The sequence below is a fragment of the Oncorhynchus mykiss genome, chromosome 3 (assembly GCF_057628025.1).
Source record: "Oncorhynchus mykiss isolate SJ-2025 chromosome 3, ASM5762802v1, whole genome shotgun sequence".
Lineage (NCBI taxonomy): Eukaryota > Metazoa > Chordata > Actinopteri > Salmoniformes > Salmonidae > Oncorhynchus > Oncorhynchus mykiss.
In genome coordinates, this window is record NC_143024.1 from 53,118,452 (window position 1) to 53,124,451 (window position 6,000).

Below are 6,000 nucleotides of genomic sequence, written 5' to 3' on the forward strand. Positions count from 1 at the left end.
ATTAGCTGAGGGCAGATGGACCGACGCTGAACTGAAGCTCTTTCTAAATGTTGATGCGCCCGGTTTTTGATACGGTTTTGGATACATTTGGACCTTATCTTTCATATCAGTGAGAAAGAATTGTCCAATAAATTACTCAATCAGACTGACAGCGTCATTGCATCATTATGTGTTCACATTTTTTACTGGATATGTGTTCAACAAAAGTTCAGCATTCACCTTTTGCTACTATTTTTGTCAAGTCAACGCATACAATTTGATGCCTACGTTGGATATACCACACAGAACACTGCCTTTGCAATGCAAGGCTGCAAAGCAAACACAGCGTTCCATTGGAAATTAATGTTATTACCAATGTGCTATCGTGACAATGATTATTGAGAGACCTCTTAATAACTAAACTAAATATTCACTGTTGCTATCGAAGTCATGCCAAAGGGTAGGTTTAAAGTCATATACTATTTAGGCCTATGTATCATTCGTAAAGTCATCAACAGCTGTTGTTTCAATTCAACCCAGGGTTCAACAAAAATAGACAAAAAAAAACATTTTTATTTTACCTGGGAAGTCAGATAACAACAAATTCTTATTTACAATGTCGGCCTAGGTACAGTGGGTGAACTGCCTTGTTTAGAGGCAGAAAAACAGATTTTTACCTTGGCAGCTCGGGGATTTGATCTAGCAACATTTAAATTACTGACCCAATGCTCTAACCACTAGGCTACCTGCCACCTAGGGTTCCAAGATGTCTCCATCTCAAACAAAATGCTAAAGAATAGGACGAAATCAAATCAAACTTTATTTAATGTGCATTCTAAATTTGATTAGATTAGATTTAGTCCTATTCTTTAACTTATGTTTTTGGTTGAGATGGAATGTGAATCCAAACTCAAACTTATCAATTATGAATTTGCAGACAAACTGAATATTTCCATCGTTGTCACTCACTTAGTCTGGCTTTACAGTTTTTTACGATTGCTTACACACTAAAATTGAACTTTTCCCACAATTAGCAAAACCTTACACCCAAGGAGCAAACACAAGGCTAGATTTGAACAACTGTAAGCACATTGTCAGCTTCACACTATTTGCAAAACATTACACACCATACACAGAAGTATATCATGATGTAATTTCCTTGCAATTCCAAAGCACTGACTGTCAGATTACCACTCATATGAGCCAAAGAAGAAGAGGACCAAACTTATCAAATTGACATTCGTGCAACACTAGTGGACCATGTTGTGAACCACAGATTGACGCTGAGGGAGGCTGGACTGAGAGTTCAGCCAAATCTTAGCAGATATACAGTGGCATCTGTCATAAGGACTTTTCGACAGGAAACAGGTAAAAGAAGATCTTTGTACAGTTACAGTAATCAGCCGCTTATTGTATGCACCATATCAGCACTTCTGATACCCCTTCCTGTGACATTGTACAGTAAGTTACATGTATTATTCTCTACTTAGGATTGAGGGTCGGGAACGACAAGGAGGAAGGGGGCCCATATTCACGCAAGAACAAGAGAGCGAGATAATAATCATGGTTTTTGTCATGTACTGTCATGTTGTCTTGTCTCTGTCCTTTCCCTTCACCCTGTCTCCCTCTGCTGGTCGTGTTAGGTTACCTTTTCTCCCCCGCTTTCCCCCAGCTGTCCCTTGTCTCCTCTAACTACCCATTCACCCCGTTCCCCACCTGTTCCCTTTTTCCCTCTGATTAGGTCCCTATATCTCTCTCTGTTTCTGCTCCTGTCCTTGTCGGATTCTTGTTTGTTTGTGTCATTCATGCCTGAACCAGACTGTCGTCATGTTTGCTGTAACCTTGTCCTGTCCTGTCGGAATCTGCCGGTCCATCTGAGCCAACCTATGTTTGGTAATTAAAGAAGCTCTGTTTAAGTTGATTCGCTTTTGGGTCCTCATTCACGCACCGTAACAGAAGAATCCGACCAAGAATGGACCCAGCGACTTCGGGTCCTCTCCACTCAGCCGTCGAGATCCAGGGAGCGATGCTAGGCAGACACAAGCAGGAATTGTCTGCTGCTCGACATGCCGTTGAGACCCTGGCCACCCAAGTCTCCAACCTCACAGAACAGGTTCACCATCTCCGCCTCGATCCACCGGCCACTTCCAGGGCTTTCGAATCTCCGGAGCCCAGAATCAATAACCCGCCGTGTTACTCTGGGGAGCCCACTGAATGCCGCTCGTTCCTCACCCAGTGTGATATTGTGTTTTCTCTCCAGCCCAACACTTACTCCAGGAGCACTGCTCGTGTCGCCTACGTCATATCTCTCCTTATTGGACGGGCTCGTGAGTGGGGCACGGCAATCTGGGAGGCAAGGGCTGAGTGTACTAACCAGTATCAAGACTTTAAGGAGGAGATGATACGGGTTTTTGATCGATCTGTTTTTGGGGAGGAGGCTTCCAGGGCCCTGTCTTCCCTATGTCAAGGCAATCGATCCATAACAGACTACTCTATTGAGTTTCGCACTCTTGCTGTCTCCAGTGGCTGGAACGAGCCGGCCTTGCTCGCTCGTCTTCTGGAGGGTTTCCGCGCAGAGGTAAAGGATGAGATTCTCTCCCGGGAGGTTCCTTCCAGCGTGGATTCCTTGATTGAACTCGCTATTCGCATTGAGCGACGGGTTGATCTTCGTCACCGAGCTCGTGGAAAGGAGCTCGCGCTCTCCGTCGCCTCCCTCTCCGCATCACTACCATCTTCCTCTGCCGGCTCGGGTGCTGAGTCCATGCAGCTGGGAGGTATCCGCATCTCGACTGAGGAGAGGGAACGGAGAATCACCAACCGCCTCTGTCTCTATTGCGGTTCCGCTGGTCATTTTGTCACTTCATGTCCAGTAAAAGGCCAGAGCTCGTCAGTAAGCGGAGGACTACTGGTGAGCGCTACTACTCCTGTCTCTCCTTCAAGATCCTGCACTACCTTGTCGGTCCATCTACGCTGGACCGGTTCGTCAGCTTCCTGCAGTGCCTTAATAGACTCTGGGGCGGAGGGCTGTTTTATGGACGAGACCTGGGCTCGGGAACATGACATTCCTCTCAGACAGTTAAAGGAGCCCACGGCCTTGTTCGCCCTGGATGGTAGTCCTCTCCCCAGGATTCAGCGTGAGACGCTACCTTTAACCCTCACTGTTTCTGGTAATCATAGTGAAACCATTTCTTTTTTAATTTTTCGTTCACCTTTTACACCTGTTGTTTTGGGCCATCCCTGGCTAGTTTGTCATAATCCTTCCATTAATTGGTCTAGTAATTCTATCCTCTCCTGGAACGTCTCTTGTCATGTGAAATGTTTAATGTCTGCTATCCCTCCTGTTTCCTCTGTCTCTTCTTCACAGGAGGAGCCTGGTGATTTGACAGGGGTGCCGGAGGAATATCACGATCTGCGCACGGTGTTCAGTCGGTCCAGGGCCACCTCTCTTCCTCCACACCGGTCGTATGATTGTAGTATTGATCTCCTTCCGGGAACCACCCCCCCCCGGGGTAGACTATACTCTCTGTCGGCTCCCGAACGTAAGGCTCTCGAAGATTATTTGTCTGTAGCTCTTGACGCCGGTACCATAGTCCCCTCCTCCTCTCCCGCCGGAGCGGGGTTTTTTTTTGTCAAGAAGAAGGACGGGTCTCTGCGCCCCTGCATAGATTATCGAGGGCTGAATGACATAACAGTGAAGAATCGTTATCCGCTTCCTCTTATGTCTTCAGCCTTCGAGATCCTGCAGGGAGCCAGGTTTTTCACTAAGTTGGACCTTCGTAACGCTTACCATCTCGTGCGCATCAGGGAGGGGGACGAGTGGAAGACGGCGTTTAACACTCCGTTAGGGCACTTTGAATACCGGGTTCTTCCTTTCGGCCTCGCTAACGCTCCAGCTGTCTTTCAGGCATTAGTCAATGATGTCCTGAGAGACATGCTGAACATCTTTGTTTTCGTTTACCTTGACGATATCCTGATTTTTTCACCGTCACTCCAGATTCATGTTCAGCACGTTCGACGTGTCCTCCAGCGCCTTTTAGAGAATTGTCTTTTTGTGAAGGCTGAGAAGTGCACTTTTCATGCCTCCTCCGTCACATTTCTCGGTTCTGTTATTTCCGCTGAAGGCATTAAGATGGATCCCGCTAAGGTCCAAGCTGTCATTGATTGGCCCGTCCCTAAGTCACGCGTCGAGCTGCAGCGCTTTCTCGGCTTCGCGAACTTCTATCGTCGTTTCATCCGTAATTTCGGTCAGGTGGCAGCTCCTCTCACAGCCCTTACTTCTGTCAAGACGTGCTTTAAGTGGTCCGTTTCCGCCCAGGGAGCTTTTGATCTCCTCAAGAATCGTTTTACATCCGCTCCTATCCTTGTTACACCTGACGTCTCTAGACAGTTCGTTGTCGAGGTTGACGCGTCAGAGGTGGGAGTGGGAGCCATCCTTTCTCAGCGCTCCCTCTCTGACGACAAGGTCCACCCATGCGCGTATTTTTCTCATCGCCTGTCGCCGTCGGAACGTAACTATGATGTGGGTAACCGCGAACTGCTCGCCATCCGGTTAGCCCTAGGCGAATGGCGACAGTGGTTGGAGGGGGCGACCGTTCCTTTTGTCGTTTGGACTGACCATAGGAACCTTGAGTACATCCGTTCTGCCAAACGACTTAATGCGCGTCAGGCGCGTTGGGCGCTGTTTTTCGCTCGTTTCGAGTTCGTGATTTCTTATCGTCCGGGCTCTAAGAACACCAAGCCTGATGCTTTGTCTCGTCTCTTCAGTTCTTCAGTAGCCTCCACTGACCCCGAGGGGATTCTCCCTGAGGGGCGTGTTGTCGGGTTGACTGTCTGGGGAATTGAGAGGCAGGTAAAGCAAGCACTCACTCAAACTCCGTCGCCGCGCGCTTGTCCTAGGAACCTTCTTTTCGTTCCCGTTCCTACTCGTCTGGCCGTTCTTCAGTGGGCTCACTCTGCCAAGTTAGCCGGCCACCCTGGCGTTCGGGGTACGCTTGCTTCCATTCGCCAGCGTTTCTGGTGGCCCACCCGGGAGCATGACACGCGTCGTTTCGTGGCTGCTTGTTCGGTCTGCGCGCAGACTAAGTCCGGTAACTCTCCTCCTGCCGGCCGTCTCAGGCCGCTTCCTATTCCCTCTCGACCGTGGTCTCACATCGCCTTAGATTTTGTCACCGGACTGCCTTCGTCAGCGGGGAAGACTGTTATTCTTACGGTTGTCGATAGGTTCTCTAAGGCGGCTCATTTCATTCCCCTTGCTAAGCTTCCTTCTGCTAAAGAGACGGCACAAATCATCATCGAGAATGTTTTCAGAATTCATGGCCTTCCGTCAGACGTCGTTTCGGACAGAGGTCCGCAATTCACGTCTCAATTTTGGAGGGAGTTTTGCCGTTTGATTGGGGCTTCCGTCAGTCTCTCTTCCGGCTTTCACCCCCAGTCTAACGGTCAAGCAGAACGGGCCAATCAGACTATTGGTCGCATCTTACGCAGTCTTTCTTTTCGCAACCCTGCGTCTTGGTCAGAACAGCTCCCCTGGGCAGAATACGCCCACAACTCGCTTCCTTCGTCTGCGACCGGGCTATCTCCTTTTCAGAGTAGCCTCGGGTACCAGCCTCCGTTGTTCTCATCTCAGTTCGCCGAGTCCAGCGTCCCCTCCGCTCAGGCTTTTGTCCAACGTTGCGAGCGCACCTGGAAGAGGGTCAGGTCTGCACTTTGCCGTTATAGGGCGCAGACTGTGAGAGCTGCTAATAAGCGTAGAACTAAGAGCCCTAGATATTGTCGCGGTCAGAGAGTTTGGCTCTCCACTCAGAACCTTCCCCTTAAGACGGCTTCTCGCAAGTTGACCCCGCGGTTCATTGGTCCATTCCGTATCTCTCAGGTCATTAATCCTGTCGCAGTGCGACTTCTTCTTCCGCGATATCTTCGTCGCGTCCACCCGGTCTTCCATGTCTCCTGTGTTAAGCCCGTTCTTCGCGCCCCCGCTCGTCTCCCCCCCCCCCCCCCCATCCTTGTCGAGGGCGCACCTAT

The 6,000-nt window shown here is 49.5% G+C and overlaps 1 long non-coding RNA gene across 1 annotated transcript in view; it reads left to right on the forward strand.

Annotated features, from left to right (window-relative positions):
- The window catches only part of LOC149984587 (uncharacterized), a 220,348-nt gene extending 218,846 nt beyond the window's left edge, over positions 1-1,502 (forward strand). The window contains exon 3 of the long non-coding RNA XR_016494689.1: positions 1,470-1,502. This is a non-coding gene — a long non-coding RNA (uncharacterized LOC149984587). The remainder of the gene's footprint in view (positions 1-1,469) is intronic.
- The last annotated feature ends 4,498 nt before the right edge of the window (positions 1,503-6,000 follow it).